Source organism: Heptranchias perlo, unplaced genomic scaffold (assembly GCF_035084215.1).
Source record: "Heptranchias perlo isolate sHepPer1 unplaced genomic scaffold, sHepPer1.hap1 HAP1_SCAFFOLD_54, whole genome shotgun sequence".
Classification (NCBI taxonomy): domain Eukaryota; kingdom Metazoa; phylum Chordata; class Chondrichthyes; order Hexanchiformes; family Hexanchidae; genus Heptranchias; species Heptranchias perlo.
The window spans coordinates 1,130,724-1,153,196 of NW_027139559.1; the positions used below are offsets into that span (position 1 = coordinate 1,130,724).

Here is a 22,473-nt window from a genome sequence, read left to right on the forward strand (position 1 = left end):
AGGGTCCAGCAATAATCTTTATCTGAAAAGTAACTACTAAAATTACGGACAGGTCGGAGGGTCCATCACTAAAACTTAAAAAATAAATAACTACTGAAATTACCAACAGGCAGATGGCCCCATCACTAATCTTTATATAAAAAGTAACAACTCAAATTACCAACCGAGAGGAATGTCGATCACTAATCTTTAAATAATAATTAACTATTGAAATTACCACCCGGTAGGAGGGTGCATCACTAATCTTTATATCAAAAGTAACTACTGAAGTTACCAACAGAGAGGAGGCGCCATCACTAATTTTATATAAAAAATAACGACTGAAATAATCATACGAAGGAGGGTCCATCACTAATCTTTACATGAAAAGTAACTAAAAAAATTATCAACAGGAAGAAGGGTCCATCACTAATCGTTAAATAAAAAAGAATCGACTGAAATTGCCAACAGGTAGGATGGTCCATCACAAATTTTTATTCAAAAATAACTGCTGAAATTACCACCAGGTAGGAACGTCCATCATTAATCTTTATATAAAAAGTAACCACTGAAATGACCAGCGGGTATGAAGGTCCTATCACTCATCTTTACATAAAAATTAACTGCTGAAATTACCAACAGGCAGGATGTCCCATCACTAATCTTTAACTAATAAAAAAAATAACTATTGAAATTACCAGAAGGTAGGAGTGTCCATCACAAATCTTTATCAAAAAGTAACAAGTCAAATTACCAACAGGGAGGAGGTTCGATCAATAATCTTTATATAAAAAGTAACCACTGAAATTACCGAGAGGCATGAGGCCCATCACTAATTTAACAGAGAAAAAGTGACAACTCAAATTAGCAACAGGTCGGAGGGTCCATCACAAATCGTTATCAAAAAAGTAACTGGTGAAATTACCAACAGGGAGGAGGGTACGTCACTTATGCTTACATAATAAGTAACTACTGTAATTACCACCAGGTGGGAAGGTCCATCACTAATCTTTATATAAAAAGCAATTACTGAAATTACCACCAGCTAGGAGGGCCCATCACTAATCTTTACAAAAAAAAACACTGAAATTACCATCAGGTAGGAGTGTCCATCACTAATCTTTACATAAAAATATAGCGGCTGAAATTACCAAAAGGTAGGAGGAACCCATTACTAAACTTTATATAAAAAGTAACTACTGAAATTACCACCAAGCAGGAGGCCCATCACTAAATTTTTATAAAAATGTAACGACTGAAATTACCAACAGGTCGGAGGGTCCATCATTAATCTTTGCATATAAAAGTAACCATTGAAATCACTACCAGAAAGTAGTGTCCATCATTAATCTTTATAAAAGAAAAATAAACTACTGAATTTACCAACAGGCAGGAGGCCGCATAACGAATCTTGATTTTAAAAAAGTAAATCCTGAAATTACCAACAGGTCGGAGGGTCCATCACTCACCTTCACGTAAAAAAGTAACGACTGAAATTACCAACAAGCAGGAGGTCCCATCCCTTATCCTCACCGAAAAAAATAACTACTGAAACTACCACCAGGTGGCAGTGTCCATCAGAAATCTTGACATGAAAGGAAACAACTGAATTTACCATCGTGTGGAGATGCTGGTGATGGACTGGGGTTGACAATTGTAAACAATTTTACAACACCAAGTTATAGTCCAGCAATTTTATTTTAAATTCACAAGCTTTCAGAGGCTACCTCCTTCCTCAGGTGAACGATGTGGAAATTTTCCACATCGTTCACCTGAGGAAGGAGGTAGCCTCCGAAAGCTTGTGAATTTAAAATAAAATTGCTGGACTATAACTTGGTGTTGTAAAATTGTTTAGAATTTACCATCAGGGTTGAGAGTCCATCACTAATGTTTTGTTCAAAAGTAACTACTTAAATTCACACCAGGCAGTCGGGTCCAACGCTATTTTTTATATAAAAAGCAGCTACTGAAATTACCAACAGGCAGGAGGGTCCATCAATAATCTTTACAAAAAAAGATAAACTACTGAAATTACCAACAGGTAGGAGGGTCCTCACTAATCTTTGTATAAGAAGTAACAAGTGAAATCACGAAAAGGCAGTGGGCCCCATCACTAATTTTATATAAATAAGTAACTAATGAAATTACCAACAGGGAGGAGGGTCCTTCAATAATCTTTATATAAAACGTAACAACTCAAATTACCAACAGGGAGGAGGGGCCATCATTTATCTTTATATAAAACGTAAATACTGAAATTACCACCAGGTAGGAGGGTCCATCACTTATGATAATACAAAAAGTAACTACTGAAATTACCAGTAATTATGAGGGTTCCATCACTAATCTTTACCTTAAAAATTAACCACTGAAATCACCACCAGGTAGGATTGTCGGTCACTAATCTTGATATAGAAGTAACTACTGAAATGATCAACGGTTAGGAGGGTCCATCACTAATACTTACATGAAAATTAACCACACAAATTATCTACAGGGAGAAGGGTCCATCACTAATCTTTATGTAAAAAGTAACCACTGAAGTTACCAACATGGAGGAGGGTCCATCACTAATTTCATTTGAAAAAGTAACGACTGAAATTACCCACAGGTGGGGGGGGGTCATCATTAATCTTTATATAAAAAGAAACCACTGAAATTACAAAAGGGAGAAAGGTCCATCACGAATCTTAATATAAAAAGTAACAGCTCAAATTACCAACAGGAAGGAGTGTCCATCACTAATCTTTATATAAAAAGTAAACACTGAAATTACCAACAGGCAGGAGGGACCATCACGAATCTTTATATAAAAAGGAACGAGTCAAATTACCAGCAGGTATGAGGGTCCCATCACTAGCCTTTATATAAAAAAGTAACCACTGAAATTACCAAAAGGCAGGAGGCCCCGTCACTAATCTTCACATAAAAACTAACCACTGAAATTACCAAAAGGCAGGAGGCCCTGTCACTAATCTTTACATAAAAAGTAACGACTGAAATTATCAAAAGGCAGGAGACCACATCACTAATATTTACCTAAAAAAGTAACTGTTGAAGTTACCAACAGGTAAGAGGGTCCATCACTAATCGATATATAAAGAGTAAGCACTGAAATTCCCAACGGTCAGGACGCCCCATCACTAATTTTATATAAAAAGGTGACAACTGAAATTACCCGCAGGTAGGAAGGGTCATCACTACTCTTTATATAAAAAGTTGCAACTCAAATTGCCAAAAGGGAATGTTTATAAAAAAAGAAAGTACTGAAATTACCAACAAGTATGAGAGTCCATTTCCAATCTCTGTTTAAAAAGTAATTACTGAAATTACCAACAGGTAGTTGGGTCCATCCCTAATCTTCATATAAAAAGTAACAACCCAAATTACCAACAGGTCGGAGGGTCCATCACTCACCTTTCCGTAAAAAAGTAACGACTGAAATTACCAACCAACAGGAGGTCCCATCCCTTATCCTCACCGAAAAAAATAACTACTGAAACTATCACCAGGTGGCAGTGTCCATCAGAAATCTGGACATGAAAGGAAACTACTGAATTCACCATCAGGGTTGAGAGTCCATCACTAATCTTTTGTTCAAAAGTAACTACTTAAATTCACACCAGGGAGTCGGGTCCAACGCTATTTTTTATAAAAAAAGCAGCCACTGAAATTACCAACAGGCAGGAGGGTCCATCACTCATCTTGAGATAACAAACGTAACTGCTGAAATCACCACGAGGTAGTTGGATCCATCTCTATTTTTTATAAAGAATAGAAATTACTGAAATTACCAACAGGTAGGAGGGTCCATCACTAATCTTTATATAAAAACTAACCACTGAAATTACCAACAGGCAGGAGGGTCAACCACAAATCTTTATATGAAAAGCAACTACTGAATTTACAACAGGGAGGAAGGTCCATCACTAATCTTTTTAAATAAAGTTATTACTGGAATTAGCAACAGGTAGGCGGGTCCATCAATTATATTTATAGAAAAAGTAACCACTGAAATTACGACCAGGTCGGAGGGTTCATCACTAATTTTATATAAAAAGTAACTACTGAATTTACTACCAGGCAGGAATGTCCATTACTAATCTTTATATAAAAAGCAACGACTGAATTTACAACAGTTAGGAAGGTTCTTCACTAATCTTTTTAAAAAAAGTAATACTGGAATTTCCAACAGCTAGGGTGTCCATCACTAATCTTGGTTAAAGAAAAAAACTACTGAAATTTCCAAAAGAGAGGAGGGTCCATCACTTATCTTCATATGAAAAGTAACTACTGAAATTACCACCAGGTGGGAGTGTCCATCGCGAATCTTTATATATAAAGTAACTACTGAAATTACCACGAGGCAGGAGGAACAATCACATCTTTATACCAAAAGTAACAACTGAAATTACCAATTGACAGGAGGCCCTATCAGTTATTTTTATTTAAAAAAGGTAACTACTGAAATTAGCAACAGGCGGGAGGTCCCATTACAAAACTCCAGCCAAAAATATAACTACTGAAATTACCACCAATTAGGAGTGTCCATCACTAATCTCAATATAAAAAGAAACTACTGAAATTACCAACAGGTAAGAGGCTCCATCACTCATCTTTTTAAATAAAGTAACTGCTGGAATTACCAACAGCTCGGCGGGTCCATCATTAATCTTTGTAAAAGAAAAAAATACTAAAATTACCAACAGGGAGGAGGGGCCATCACTGATCTGTATAAAAAAACGTAACTACTGAAATTAACACTAGTCAGGAGTGTCCATGACTAATCTTTATATAAAAAGTAACGATTGAAATTACCACCAAGCAGGATTGTCCATCACTAATCTTTATATAAAAAGTAACGACTGAAATTACCAATAGGGAGGAGGTCCCATCACTAATCTTTACATGAAAATTAACTACACTAATTAGCAATAGGGAGGAGGGTCCAACATTAATCTTTAGATACATGGTAAACACTGACATTACCAAAAGGGAGGAAGCTCCATCACTAATCTTTATATTAAATGTAACTGCACAAGTTAATCTTGTGTTTGATTACACTAATGTAATTAGTGTAGAAGTAAATGTAATTTTTGTTTCTGTTGTCCGTTTATTACACGAGTGTCAGCGTGACTGACACAATCGATAACTACATCTTACAAGGTATCAAACTAGGTTGCACATTTAAGCTAGAGAATAACTTCAACTATAGTTTGAAGAAATTACAGAACGATTTTAATCTCTTTTACATTTCCACAGTGTGACTGATAGTTTGATTGGTTGCTCTTGCCTTTGCGCACACACAGCGAGGCACACACAATGTGGAATCATGATTGTAAAACAGCCGTCAAATCTACAACTTGTATATTTGTGGTGTTTTCTGAGATTGTAAGACCCCTAAAAATAATACAAAAATAAATGTGCAGCACCTGTTTAAAGTTACACGATTCATAACATTATACATTCGTGTTAATATTAGTAGAACGGTGTAAAATTCCTCACCTCCTACAGTGCTCATTATTCAGGTGCTGATACCATGAGAGATATGATAAATATATTCAAATAGAAGCACCAACCAAAACACATCTCCATGATCACACGGGCAATGTCACTACGCATAGAGAGCAGAGAAATCCCACCCAGCTCGATATTGTGTATGTAGATAGATATCAGGTTCATAAAACACCAGAATTTAATATCAAAACTCAACAAACAAAAATATTCAAACAAATCTGTGAATAAGAAAATACAATAGCGCCAGACTGGGAAATACCGAATGAAGGTAATTCATCACCTCGCTCCAGTTTGCCCTCCAGAATATTCACGACCTCAGGAATAATTCGGGGTGCTGGCCTGCACTGTGAGTAAATCTTACCAATTGGTGCTCCCAGTGCAGAATCTCGGCCGTCTTGAACTGGGTTGTGGAGATCAGCGGGGCTCATTGGGTTTCACTGGGCAGCAGTCTGTGCCGCACCTGATGTGGAGAGTTGATCCGAACAGTCGGGAAATTCTCGATTCCAGAGCTAACAGCTGTTGTACTGTTGGGCGAGGAGGGATTTGGTATCACGTTTAACGAGGCGACGTTTTATCCCTCTCATTTTAATATTTCAGTCTAACCCTCCTATTAATATATTTATTACAGAGCATCAGAAACTTGGAACGCCTGTTACCACCATGGCTGAAGGTCCAAATAGGGGAGAAGATCCAACATCATCAACAAGAATGAGAATAGACACCGGTAGGTTCAGAACAATCTTTAAATATCAATTGTGTCCTGAAAAAGGGTCCAAATCACGAGCAAGAACCTGCAGCTCACACAGGAAGAGGAAACCGAGCAGATACTATGTAGATAGAGGGAAGTGAGTGACCATCCAGAGGGGCAGTACAGTCATAGGTGGAGTGACCTCATTATTGGAACTGTCCAATCGATACCTGGTGTTCGGGACGATAAGAGGGATAGAAAGAGTGACTCAGGATGGTCCTCCTGAGTAACAATGTGAAAACAGGGAGCAGTGCGGGGCAGCCCGAGTGGGGGAGGGGGGAGAGGCAGGTGGGGCACAGGAATTGGAGAGCGATAGTGCTGGGAGATTTTCTAGTCAGGGGTACAGGGAGACTCTTCTGAAGCCATGAGCATGTCACAAATGTTAAGCTGCCTCCCTAGTGCCATAAAGAACAACATTCTGGAACAGATGGGACCGTCTCTGGGGAGTAAAGAATAGCATAATATATTCATGGTAGGAAGTACTAACACGGATAGAACTAGGTTTATACAGGGAATATTAAGATTTAAGCTCTATACTGAAAAACAAGGCCTCAATTTGGTGATCTCTGGATTGCTTTGCACTGGGACACTTAAGGAGGAAAATATGAGGCAGGTCAATGTGCGACTGCAGGGCTGGAGCAGGAGGGAAGGGTTCATGTTCTTGGGACACTCGGGTGAGTTCAGGACGAACGAAAGGGACAAACAACAATGGTTTGACAGACTGGGTACACGGAGCAGTGGGAAGGTTTCACCTGATGGGACTGGAGCGTGTGAAATATCTCGATCTGAGACTAGAGAGTGGAAATAATAAAACTGTTGAAGCAGGAACAGAAAATTTATGAAATAGTGAAAAGTTATTAGCAGGAAAATGGAAGGAGGTTTTGAAGTAGTGACAGAAGAAGTAACTTGATATTAAAAGCGAAGAAAAACGATAACGGGTCAATATTCCAATGAATTGGAGTTCAGATTGTGTGTTATTTCTGTGAATCTACAAATCATTCCAAACACGTTTGGAAAATCAGAATCATGAGAGATGTCATGTAGTGTCTGTACAACAGGGCCTTGGTTTTCACAGGACAGGGTGAAATGTTTCTAGTTATAACGTTTTGAGGGGAGAGGAGGCCAGAATTAATAAATGTTTCTATGACAGAGCTGGAACAACAACATCAACAAATTTGCATTCATATAGCAACTAAAGGGGGTAAAATGACCAAGGCACTCCAGAGGAGCGATTATCAATTTGACACCAAGTCGCATAATGAGGTATGAGGATGGATGATCAATAGCTTGGTCAAAGAGGTAGGTTTTAAGGATCGTCTTAAAGGAGAAGAGAGAGGCGGAGAGGTTTAGAACAGAATGAAGTTCCAGGGAGCGATTTGAAGGTAGAATCAATATGTACTCAGTTATGCAATAGGAAGGGAAATATCACAATTGTCGATGGGTTTTGCAGGCCAGCAAGCAGTGGAGATGAGATGGAGGAAATTGATGGGAAAATAGTTGTGGTGGAAGAAGATTTGGGGAGATACAAAGTATTTCCCTTAGTTTCTAAAAATGATGGCGGAAGTTACATTTTGATGCAATAGAGGAGGCTGAAGATCCAACGTTGGAGATAACAGTAGAGAAGGATTTGGGTCTGAATTTAATAGCCGAGGTGGATATGTCACCGGGCCCAGAGATAACTCACCCCAGGGTGTTAAAGGAAGTCAGTGAGGAGATTGGAGGGACTTTGATCATAATTTTTCAACCCGCAAAATTTTGATAACACAATTGTTATCAAAAATATCCAGATGGACTGAAGGAGACCAAGTAAAGTCTCCGTTAAAATAGGAAGGGAGGGGTCAACTCGTCAACGAGAGACCAATTAGTCCACTCAATTGTGGGCAAACTGCTCGAAGCAGTAATTTCAGTTCGTATTAGTGAACTTTTATGATTCGAGGAAGTCTGGAACGGATACATTTTAGACATTTAACATTTGATTAGACTAATTTGATATAGATTTGTTGAGACGTGACTATATAGGTCAATGGATTGTAACACATGCGGTATATATGGGTTTTCAGAAGGTATTTGATAACGTGGCTCACAGGAGGCGTCAGCCGTTTGGTATTAGAGGAAATGGAGCCGCCCGGATGGAAGGTCGATAATGTGTTTAGTTTTCTCCATTGTTGTTCACAGACCGAACACTGCGATCACTGAGCTCTTGACAAAGTGCGACGGTTACCAACTGATCCAGTTGACGCAATTCGAAATGAACGGAGTGAAAATAATGACAGTCACTCAGCTACATCTTGGAAATACTGACACTCACTCAGGAACATCCTGCAAATACTGACACTCACACAGGAACATCCTGTAAATATGACACTCACACAGGAACATCCTGTAAATACTGACACTCACTCAGGAACATCCTGTAAATACTGACACTCACTCAGTAACAACCTGTAAATATGACACTCACACAGGAACATCCTGTAAATACTGACACTCACTCAGGAACATCCTGCAAATACTGACACTCACTCAGTAACAACCTGTAAATATGACACTCACACAGGAACATCCTGTAAATACTGACACTCACTCAGGAACATCCTGTAAATACTGACACTCACTCAGGAACATCCTGTAAATACTGACACTCACACAGGAACATCCTGTAAATACTGACACTCACTCAGGAACATCCTGTAAATACTGACACTCACACAGGAACATCCTGCAAATACTGACACTCACTCAGTAACAACCTGTAAATATGACACTCACTCATGAACATCCTGTAAATACTGACACTCACTCAGGAACATCCTGTAAATACTGACACTCACACAGGAACATCCTGTAAATACTGACACTCACTCAGGAACATCCTGTAAATACTGACACTCACACAGGAACATCCTGTAAATACTGACACTCACTCAGGAACATCCTGTAAATACTGACACTCACTCAGTAACAACCTGTAAATATGACACTCACTCAGTAACAACCTGTAAATATGACACTCACACAGGAACATCCTGTAAATACTGACACTCACTCAGGAACATCCTGCAAATACTGACACTCACTCAGTAACAACCTGTAAATATGACACTCACACAGGAACATCCTGTAAATACTGACACTCACTCAGGAACATCCTGTAAATACTGACACTCACACAGGAACATCCTGTAAATACTGACACTCACTCAGGAACATCCTGTAAATACTGACACTCACACAGGAACATCCTGCAAATACTGACACTCACTCAGTAACAACCTGTAAATATGACACTCACTCATGAACATCCTGTAAATACTGACACTCACTCAGGAACATCCTGTAAATACTGACACTCACACAGGAACATCCTGTAAATACTGACACTCACTCAGGAACATCCTGTAAATACTGACACTCACACAGGAACATCCTGTAAATACTGACACTCACACAGGAACATCCTGTAAATACTGACACTCACACAGGAACATCCTGTAAATACTGACACTCACTCAGGAACATCCTGTAAATACTGACACTCACTCAGGCACATCCTGTAAATATGACACTCACACAGGAACATCCTGTAAATACTGACACTCACACAGGAACATCCTGTAAATATGACACTCACACAGGAACATCCTGTAAATACTGACACTCACACAGGAACATCCTGTAAATACTGACACTCACTCAGGAACATCCTGTAAATACTGACACTCACTCAGTAACAACCTGTAAATATGACACTCACACAGGAACATCCTGTAAATACTGACACTCACTCAGGAACATCCTGCAAATTCTGACACTCACTCAGTAACAACCTGTAAATACTGACACTCACACAGGAACATCCTGTAAATACTGACACTCACTCAGGAACATCCTGGAAATACTGACACTCAATCAGTAACAACCTGTAAATATGACACTCACACAGGAACATCCTGTAAATACTGACACTCACTCAGGAACATCCTATCAATACTGACACTCACACAGGAACATCCTGTAAATACTGACACTCACTCAGGAACATCCTGTAAATACTGACACTCACTCAGGCACATCCTGTAAATATTGACACTCACACAGGAACATCCTGTAAATACTGACACTCACTCAGGAACATCCTGTAAATACTGACACTCACTCAGGAACATCCTGTAAATACTGACACTCACACAGGAACATACTGTAAATACTGACACTCACCCAGGAATATCCTGTAAATACAGACACTCACACAGGAACATCCTGTAAATACTGACACTCACACAGGAACATCCTGTAAATACTGACACTCACTCAGGAACATCCTGTAAATACTGACACTCACTCAGGAACATCCTGTAAATACTGACACTCACACAGGAACATACTGTAAATACTGACACTCACTCAGGAACATCCTGTAAATACTGACACTCACACAGGAACATCCTGTAAATACTGACACTCACTCAGTAACAACCTGTAAATATGACACTCACACAGGAACATCCTGTAAATACTGACACTCACTCAGGAACATCCTGTAAATACTGACACTCACACAGGAACATCCTGTAAATACTCACACTCACTCAGGAACATCCTGTAAATACTGACACTCACACAGGAACATCCTGTAAATACTGACACTCACACAGGAACATCCTGTAAATACTGACACTCACTCAGGAACATCCTGTAAATACTGACACTCACTGAGGAACATTCCGTAAATACTGACACTCACTCAGGAACATCCTGTAAATACTGACACTCACACAGGAACATCCTGTAAATACTGACACTCACACAGGAACATCCTGTAAATACTGACACTCACACAGGAACATCCTGTAAATACTGACACTCACACAGGAACATCCTGTAAATACTGACACTCACTCAGGAACATCCTGTAAATACTGACACTCAAACAGGAACATCCTGTAAATACTGACACTCACACAGGAACATCCTGTAAATACTGACACTCACACAGGAACATCCTGTAAATACTGACACTCACACAGGAACATCCTGTAAATACTGACACTCACTCAGGAACATCCAGTAAATACTGACACTCACTCAGGAACATCCAGTAAATACTGACACTCAAACAGGAACATCCTGTAAATACTGACACTCACTCAGGAACATCCTGTTAATACTGACAATCACTCAGGAACATCCTGTAAATACTGACACTCACACAGGAACATCCTGTAAATACTGACACTCACACAGGAACATCCTGTAAATACTGACACTCACACAGGAACATCCTGTAAATACTGACACTCACACAGGAACATACTGTAAATACTGACACTCACTGAGGAACATTCCGTAAATACTGACACTCACACAGGAACATCCTGTAAATACTGACACTCACTCAGGAACCTCCTGTAAATACTGACACTCACACAGGAACATCCTGTAAATACTGACACTCACACAGGAACATCCTGTAAATACTGACACTCACTCAGGAACACCCTGTAAATACTAAAGCTCACCCAGGAACATCCTTTAAATACTGAAACTCGCTCAGGAATATCCTGTAAATACCAACATTCACTCAGGAACATCCTGTTAATACTGGCACTCACTCAGGAACATCCTTCAATTACTGACACACACTCAGGAACATCCTGTAAATACTGACTCTCACTCAGGAACATCCTGTAAATACTGACACTCACTCAGGAGCATCCTTCAATTACTGACACTCACTCAGGAACATCCTGTATTTACTGACACTGAATTGGCAAACCCGAAATGCCCACTGACATATTTAGAGTTACCAGGAGGCCCCCTAATTGCACCCCCCATCCGGAATACCCTATGTAGCTGTGCATGCTTAGCAGGCGACCCCGTGATCCCATCTCCCATCCTGCAAAACCCACATTAATATACAGACTTACCAGGAGACCGGTAATTATATCCTCCATCTCAGAAATTTCACCTAGATGTAAAGACTTTCAAGGAGACCCTCTAATTATATTTTACAATCCGGAAGCCACGTATCGATGCAGGCATGTACCAGGATACCCCGTAATTTCATCTCCCATCCAGGAAACCCAATGTGGTTATCGGGATTTGCCAGCAGACCCCATAATTACATCTCCCATCCTGGAAACCCATCTAGATATAGAGACTTATGGGGGGTTCCTGCAATTACATTTACTATGCCGGAAAATCGTCTAGATATAGACACATAATGGGAGATTCTATAATTGCATATCAATTCATGAAAATCCGATATAAATTTAGATAATTACCAAGAGAGCCCCGCAATTATATCTCATTTCCAGAAATATCATACAAATATAGGTAAGTAACAGGAGCTCCCTTAATTGCACGCCCCAACTCCCATCCAGAAAACCCCTTCTGATTATCGAGACTTCCCAGTAAGCATCGTAATTAGATCTTACATCCCTAAAACCCCATAAATACATGCAGTCTTATCAGGGACTCCAGGAGAAGTGAAGATGGGGCAATGAACGACGAGAACAGTAATACAGTGAAATATAGTTTTAAAACTAATAGCTGGATATAGAGACTTATCAACAATAGCATCATCAGCGATGAGCAGACAGGAAACGGGAAGAACAGTCGCACAGTTAAACACCATAATTAATAACTGGATATAAAACTTACCAGGGACACGGAGAGCAGTTAGGCGGGCACAGTAAATGACTGGAACGTTAATAAAGTGAATTATGGTGTATAGAAGTAATAGCTAGATATCGAGAATTTCCAGGGACACCGAGAGCAGTTTGGCGGGCACAATAAATGACTAGAAAAGTAATACATGGAATCATGGTTTATAGAATTAACAGCTGGATATAAAGAATTACCAGGGACACCAATAGAAAGGGGAGGGAATGGTAAATGACAAGAACAGTAATTTGTGAAACACGCGTTTTCTAATTAATAGCTGGATATCGAGTCGGACCAGAAGCAGCAACAGCAGCGAGGAGGGGATGGTAAATTCCCAGAACAGTAATCCAATGAAACATGATGTATGGAACCATTCTAGTAAATCTCTTCTGCATCCTCTTTGAGGCCTTTGATTTTTCCTAAAGTGCCGTGCCCAGAACTGGGCACAATACTCCAGTAGTGGCCGAACCAGTGTTTTATAATGGTACATCATGACTTCCACACTTTGTACTCTGTGTCTCTATTGATAAAGCCCAGGATCCCGTATGCTTTTTAAACCGCATCTTCAAACTTCCCTGCCACCTTCAAAGATTTGTGCACATATACCCCAATATCTCTCTGTTCTTGAACGGCTTTTAGAATTGCGCCCTTCCATCCATACTGGCTCCCTTCGTTCTTTCCAACAAAATGTATCATTTCGCACTTCTCTGCGTTAAATTCCATCTGCCACGTGTCCGCACAGTCCACCAAGCTGTCTATATCCTCTTGAAGTATATTACTATCCTCCTCACTGTTCACTGCACCTCCAAGTTTTGTTTCATCTGCAAATTTTGAAATTCTGCCCTATACACCCAAGTGCAAGTCATTAATATATATCAAAAAAGCTGTGGTCCCAGTACCGACCACTGGGGAACACCACTGTACAGCCCTCCAGTCCGAAAAAAAATCGTTCACCATTATTATCTTTCTGCTGTCACTTAGTGAATCCCTGCTGCCCCTTTTATCCCATGGGGCTTCAACATTGATGACAGCCTATTATGCAACACATTGTCAAACGCCTTTTGGAAGTCCATATACACAACATCAACCGCATTGCCCTTATCAAACCTCTCGGTTACCTCATCAAATAACTCAATCAAGTTTGTTGAACACGATCGTCCTTTAACAATTCCGTGCTGGCTTTCCTTAATTAATCCCCACTTGATCAAGTGACGGTTAATATCGTCCCGGATTAGCTGCCAGTCTATTCTCTCTTTGCCCCTCTCATTTCCTTTTCCACTTCCACTCTGAACGTTTTACATTCAGCCTGATTCTCACTTGTATTATCAACCTGACATCTGTCATACGCCCCCTTTTTTCCCTGCTTCATTTAACTCACTATTTCTTCGTCATCCAGGGAGATCTGGCCTTAGTTTCCCTACCTTTCCCAATCGTGGGAATGTATCCAGACTGTACCTGATTCATCTCCACTTGAAAGGCTACCCATTATTCAATTACAGTTTTGACTGCCACTCTTTGATTCCAATTTACCCGGGCAGAACCGTTCTCATCCCACTGAAATTCGCCCACCACCAATTGAGCATTTTGCTCTCGAGTACTCCTCTGAGTTACCCATTTATAAACAGGGCAGCATCCTGAACACGGGCCGCAGTCTGAACATGGGCCGCACACTGAACACGGCCGGACCCTGAACACGGCCGCACTCTGAACACGGGCCGCAGTCTGAACACGGTCCCCACTCTGAACACAGAACCCACTCTGAGCAAGGCCCCCACTCTCAAAACGGACCCCCATCTCAGCACAAAACCCACTCTGAGCACGGACTTCACTGTGAACACAGACCCACTCTGACACAGAACCCATGATGAACACAGACCCTGCTTCGAACAAATTCCTCAATCTGAAGATATCTATGTTAGCATTGATGGAGATTTATTGTATATCTGGACGATGTTGTTCCTCTCTCCTCACTTCTCCTTCACCCTCCTGGTTCCACCGACCGTTGGAACATTACGTATGTCATTTACATTCCCCCCTCCTCTTCATCCCCGAATTCTCTTCACATCCTCTTGACTTTTTTCTTTAAATCTTCTTTAATTCTGCATTTTGTTTCCTCATTTCACCTGCCTGTCCCAGTAACTGAAACATTTTGATCATTTTCCAATTTAATTCCTTACTGTGTATACCAAGCGACAAGGCCACCTCATCGACAGACCAATCAGCCCTGGGACTAAAGGTTTCAGATAAAATTGCTGTGTGGAGCTCAGACCCGTATATATTTCGTTCCAGTAATGAAAGATATCCAAATAGTCCCTGAACTGATAAAGTTGCTCTAAGGTGCCTTTCGAGTGCCTTCAAAAACCTGCTTAAAACCTGTTTAAAACCTGTTTCTTCAAATTTATTTTCTCCGCCTATCTCCTTGCTGCGCACTGCCTCTGCATCACAGTTTGCGAGATGTTGAATTCTTTGTAAAGCAATCTCCGATATCTATTTACAAACAAAGCCTGACACTGAACACAGACCGAAACTGAACATTGTCCCCACTCTGAAAACTGTCCCCACGCTGGGAACACAGAGCCCACAGGAAGCGGGGTGAGAGGCGTTGTGATCAATGTAGCTGTGAGAGCCGGTGTTCTTAATAAGACCCTGAATTGGCAGCGTTGCTCTGAGATGCCGATCATGTGCACGCAAAAGAAGCCGATTTCTTCAAAAGGCTTTTCCTCCATTTTCTCTTTAAACCGCTCTCTCTCTCTCTCTCCCACATTCTGCGTGCAATCGAATTCTTTATAAAGTAATCTGAGGTAACTCTTTATAAAGAAAGCCTGTTTCTGAATACCGACAACCATTGCATTAGGGCCATACTCTGAACACAGATTCCCTCACTGAACACAGACTCCATTCTGAAGATGTCTTTTAGTGTACAGGAAACTCTATTGTACATCTGGACGATGCTGTTCCTCTCCCCTCATTTCTCCTTCATCCCCCGTGGCTTCACCCCGCTTTGTATCATTACTTATGTCCTTTAGATTTCCCCCTCCTCTTCTTCATCGAACCTTCCTCTCCTCCATTTTATTTCTTTCTCTGAGTATGCTGTAAATCTGCTTGTTATTTCCACCATTTTAGTTGCTTTTCTCTGTAAATATGACACTTTGGTCAGTTTTTAACTTAATTCCTTAATCTGGTTCCTGGTAACAAAGCCACCTCATCGACAGAATATATCGAGATTGCTGAGGGGGAAGGAGGGATTCTGTTTAGTTCAAGGCGCAATTCTCACAAAATTGTATCCAGAACAAACTATAAGACACTGTGAACATTCACACCTGGGACCGAAATAGCTGAGATAAAACTATAGTGCGATGATGAGGCCTAAAAATATTTAGTGCCAGTAATGTAAAGATGTCCTTAATATGTCCTGAATTGTAACGTGGCTCGAACGTGTCTACAAGTGCCTTCAAAAGCTGTTTTAAAACCAATTTCTTCAGACCGCTTTGCCTCCATCTTTCTCTTTAAGACGCACTTTCTCTCACTTTATGCAAGCAGATGAATCCTTTATAAAATAGTTTGAGGTATCAATTTAAAAACAAAGCCTGACACTGAACACAGATCCGACACTGAACACAGACTCCTCTCAGAACAAAGAAACCACTCTGAACACAGACAACACTCTGAACACATGACACCACTCTGAACACGGGCCATACTCTGAACACACACCCAACTCTGAACACAGACACCACTCTCAACACAGACAACGCTGAACACAGACAACACTCTGAACACAGGCCGCAATTTGAACACATACACCCCAATCTGAACACAGACACCACTCTGAACACAGGACACCACTCTGAACACAGGACACCACTCTGAACACAGGACACCACACTGAACACAGGACACCACTCTGAACACAGGACACACTCTGAACACAGACACCACTCTGAACACAGGACACCACTCTGAAAACAGGACAACACTCTGAACACAGGACACCACTCTGAACACAGTACAACACTCTGAACACAGACACCACTCTGAACACAGGACACCACTCTGAACACAGGACACCACTCTGAACACAGGACACCACTCTGAACACAGGACACCACTCTGAACACAGGACACACTCTGAACACAGGACACCACTCTGAACACAGGACACCACTCTCAACACAGGACACCACTCTGAACACAGGACACCACTCTCAACACAGGACACCACTCTCAACACAGGACCCCACTCTGAACACAGACACCACTCTGAACACAGGACACCACTCTGAACACAGGACACCACTCTGAACACAGACACCACTCTGAACACAGGACACCATTCTGAACACAGGACACCACTCTGAACACAGGACACCATTCTGAACGCAGACACCACTCTGAACACAGGACACCACTCTGAACACAGGACAACACTATGAACACTGACCCCACTCTGAACACAAGCACCCCACTCTGAACACAAGCACCCCACTCTGAACACATACACCACTCTGAACACAGGACACCACTGTGAACACAGGACATTACTCTGAACACAGACACCACTCTGAACACAGACCCCACAATGAGCACAGACCACACTCTGAGCACGGACCCCAAACTAAACACAGACCCCACGGCGAACACATTCCCCACTCTGAACACAGAGACACTCTGAAGCAGATCCCACTCTGAATACAGTCCCCACACTGAACACAAACCCCATTTTGAACACAGACCTCACACTGATCGCAGATTCCACTCTGAAGACAGACCCCACTCTCAAAACAGACCCCACTCTGAAAACAGACCCCACTCTGAACACAGACACAATTCGGAACACAGACACAATTCTGAACACAGACCCACTCTGAACACAGACCCCACTCTGAAGATTTCTGTGTTCTTATAGAAAGAACGTTATTGTACATCTGGACGACGCTGTTCCTCTCTCCTCATTTCTCCTTCAGCCCCTTGGCTCCACCCAACTTTGGAACATTACATATGTCATTTTCATTCCTCCTTCCACTTCATCCCCCAATTCTCCTCTCCTCCACTTTAGTTCTTTCTGTAAATCTTCGTTAAATCTGCTTTTTATTTTCCCATTTTACCAGCCTGACACAGTAACCGAACAATTTTGTTCATTTTCCAAATGAACTGCTTACTTTGCATTCAAAGAACAAGGCCACCTCATCGACAGAATATATTTTCATACGGGACAGAGATTGCTCAGGGGGAAGGAGGAATTCTGTTTCGGTAAATGCTTAATTCTCAGAAAATTGTATCCAGAACAAACTATAAGACACCGCCCTGTGTCACATGGCGGAACACTTTGAACATTCACCCCTGGGAACTAAATACCCGAGATAAAATTACTGTGCGGAGTTCAGGCCTTGAAATATTGAGTGCCACTAATGAAAAGATGCCCTTATTATATCCTGAATTGTAAAGAGGCTGTAAGGTGTACGCAAGTGCCTTCAAAAGCTGCTTTAAAACCAATGTGTTCAGAGAGCTTTGCCTCCATCTGTCTCTTCAAGCTGAACTCTCTCACACAAAATTCACGCAGTTGAATTCTTTATTAATTATTCTGAGTTATCGATTGATATACAAAGCCTGACACTGAACACAGATCCCACATGGAACACAGACACCACTCTGAACACAGGCCCCACTCTGAACAAAGACAGCACTCTGAACACAGGCCCAACTCTGAACACAGAGCTCACTCTGAAAAAAGACACCACTCTGAACACAAACCTCACTCTGAACAAAAACCCCACTCCGACCACAGGCCCCACTCTGAACAGAGAGCTCACTCTGGACACAGGCCCCACTTTGAATACAGACCTCACTTTGAACACCTACACCCCACTCTGAACACATACACCCCATTCTGAACACAGACACCAGTCTGAACACATATACACCACTCTGAACACATGCACACCAATCTGAACAAAGACACCATTCTGAACACAGGCCCGACTCTGAAAACAGGCCCCACTCTGATCACAGGCCCCACTCTGAACACAGACCCCACTCTGAACGCAGGACACACTTTAAACACAGACAACACTCTGAACACATACACCACACTCTGAACACAGACTACACACTGAACTCAGACCCCACTTTGAACAAAGACAGCACTCTGAACACAGGCCCAACTCTGAACACAAAACCCACTCTGAGCACAGACCCCACTCCACATGCAGGCATCACACTGAACGCAAACACCACTCTGAACACAGACCCCACTCTGAACACAGACCCCACTCTAAACAAAGACAGCACTCTGAACACAGGCCCAACTCTGAACACAGACCCCACTCTGAACACAGACCCCACTCCACATGCAGGCATCACACTGAACGCAAACACCACTCTGAACACAGACCCCACTCTGAACACAGAACCCACTCTGAACACAGACCCCACTCTGAACACAGACCCCACTCTGAACACAGACACCACTCTGAACACAGACACCACTCTGAACACAGATACCACTCTGAACACAGACATCACTCTGAACAAAAAACCCAATTTGAATACAGACCTCACTCTGAACACATACGTCCCACTCTGAAGACATACACACCATTCTGAACACAGGCTCCCTTCTGAACAAAGACACCACTCTGAACAAAGACAGCACTCTGAACACAGACACCACTCTGAACACGTATACCCCACTATGAACACATATTCCCCACTCTGAACACATGCACCCCAATCTGAACAAAGACACCACTCTGAAAGCAGGCCCCACTCTGAACACAGACCCCACACTGGACACAGACCCCATTCTGAAGATTGCTGTGTTAGTGTTGAGAGAGCTTTATTGCACATCTGGACGATGCTGTTGCTCTTTATTGTACACCTGGACGATGCTGTTCCTCTCTCCTCACTTCTCCTTCACCCCCGTGGCTCCACCCACCTTTGGAACATTCCATATGTCATTTAAATTCTCCTCTCCTTTTCATCCCCGAATTCTCCTCTCCTCCACTTTAGTTCTTTCTGTAAATCTTCTTTCAATCTGCTTTTTATTTTCCCCATTTTACCAGCCTGACCCAGTAACTGAAATATTTTGGTCATTTTACAAATTAATTGCTTGCTTTGCATACAATGGAACAAAGCCACTTCATCAACAGAATACGTTTTCATAAGGGACACAGATTGCTCAGGGGCAACGGAGGTATCTGTTTTGTAGAAGGTGGAATTCAAACAATATTCTGTCCAAAACAAACTGTGAGACAGGACTTTGTGTCACACGAGGATTAACGCTCCTAACATTCAACCCTGGGATCGACAGATCTCAGGTAGAATTGTTATGTTTTGCTCAGACCCGAACATATTTCGTGCCAGTAATGAAATAAATCCTCAATAGTCCCTGAACTGATAACGTTGTTCTAAGGTGCCATTCAAGTGCCATCAAAAACCGACTTAAATCCTTTTTCTTCAAAGTTATTTTCTCCCCCTATCTCCTTACCCCGCACTGTTTGTCCCTCACATTCTGCACGCTGCTGAATTCTTTGTAAAGCAATCTCCGATATCTATTTGCAAACAAAGCCTGCCACTGAATACAGACCGAAACTGCATAAGGGCCATATTCTGAACACAGGCCCCAAACTGAAGATGTGTTTTGTTAGTGTACAGGAAACTTTATTGCACATCTCGACGATGCTGTTCCTCTCCCCTCACTTCTCCTTCACCCCGCCCCACCGCCTTGGCACGACCCATCTTTGTATCATTAGTTATGTCATTTACATTTCCCCTTCCTCTTCCTCATCGAATCTTCCTCTCCTCCACTTTACTTCTTTCTCTAAGTCTGCTGTAAATCTGCTTTTATTTTCCCCATTTTAGAAGCTTTCCTCTGTAAACATAACTCTTCGGTCAGTTTTCAACTTAATTCCATACTTCGGATTCCTAGCAAGAAAGCCACCTCATGGACATAATATATATTCATACGGGACAGAGATTGCTCAGGGGGAAGGAGGAATTCTGTTCAGTTAAAGGCTTAATTCTCATAAAATTGTTTTGACAACAAATTATGAGACACCGCCCTGTGTCACAGGAGGGGAACACTATTAACATTCACCCCAGCGAACTAAATAAAGAGATAAAATTACAGTGCGGAGTTCAGGCCTCAACTTATTTAGTGCCAGGAATGTAAATATGCCCTTCATATGTCCTTAATTGTAAAGAGGGTCTAAGGTGTCTGCAAGTGCCTTCAAAAGCTGTTTTAAAACCCATTTCTTCAAAGAGCTTTGCCTCCATCTATCTCTTCAAGCCGCACTTTTTCTCACATTCTGCAAGCAGTCGAACCCTTTTTAAATTAGTCTGAGGTATCTATTTATAAACAAAGCCTGACACTGAACACAGATCCGACACGGAACACAGACTCCTCTCAGAACAAAGACACCAATCTGAACACAGGGCCCACTCTGAATACATACTGCCCAATCTGAACACAGGCCCCACTCTGAACATAGAGTCTAATCAACACATCGTCATCACACTGAAGTCAAATCCAAGTCTGAACACAGAAACCCATTCTGAACACAGACCCCACGCTGAAGATTCCTGTGTTCGTGTAGACAGAGCTTTATTTTACATCTGGACGATACTTTCATCTCTCCCCACTTCTCCTTCAACTCCCGTGGCTCCACCCACGTTTGGAACATTACATATGTCATTTACATTCCCCAGACCTCTTCATTCGGAATTCTCCTCTCCTTCACTTTAATTCTTTCTGCAAAACTTCTTTAAATCTGCTTTTTACTTTCCCCATTTTACCTGCCTGACTCAGTAACTGTAACATTTTGGTCATTTTCGAAATGAATTCGTTACTTTGCATACCAAGGAACAAAGCCACGTCATCGACAGAATATATTTTCATGCGGGACAGGGATTGCTCAGGGGGAACGGAGCTATCTGTCTTGTTGAATTTCGAATTCAATCAATATTCTGTCCGAAACTGTGAGGCAGGACCTTCAGCTTAATTCCTGAATTTGAATTCCTCGCAACAAAGTCATCTCATCGACAGAATCCATTTCCATCAGGGACAAAGCTTGCTCAGGGGGAGGGAGGAACTCTGTTTAGTTAAAGGCGTAATTCTCACAAAATTGTATCGAGAACAAACTGTGAGACACCGCCCTGTGTCACAGGAGGGGAACACTATGAACATTCAGCCCTGGGAACTAAATACCCGAGGAAAAAATTACTGTGCGGAGTTCAGGCCTTGAGCTATTTCGTCCCATTAATGTAAAGATGTCTTAAATATATCCTGAATTGTAAAGAGGCTGTAAGATGTCTGCAAGTGCCTTCAAAAGCTGCATTATACAAATTTGTTTTGAGAGCTTTGCCTCCATCTATCTCTTCAAACTGCACTCTCTCACACAGTATGCACGGAGTTGAATCCTTTATAAATTATTCTGAGTTATTGATTGATAAACAAAACCTGACAGTGAACACAGATCCCACACGGAACAGAGACTCCTCTCAGAACACAGACTCCACTCTGAACACAGACCAAAGTCGGTACACAGACCCCATTATGAGCAAGT

General features: G+C 41.6%; 1 long non-coding RNA gene across 1 annotated transcript in view; it reads left to right on the forward strand.

Moving 5' to 3' along the window:
- Positions 1-22,473, forward strand: part of LOC137315154 (uncharacterized) — a 41,760-nt gene that overhangs the window by 13,916 nt on the left and 5,371 nt on the right. Inside the window, exon 4 of the long non-coding RNA XR_010961327.1 lies at positions 6,125-6,220. This is a non-coding gene — a long non-coding RNA (uncharacterized lncRNA). The remainder of the gene's footprint in view (positions 1-6,124; positions 6,221-22,473) is intronic.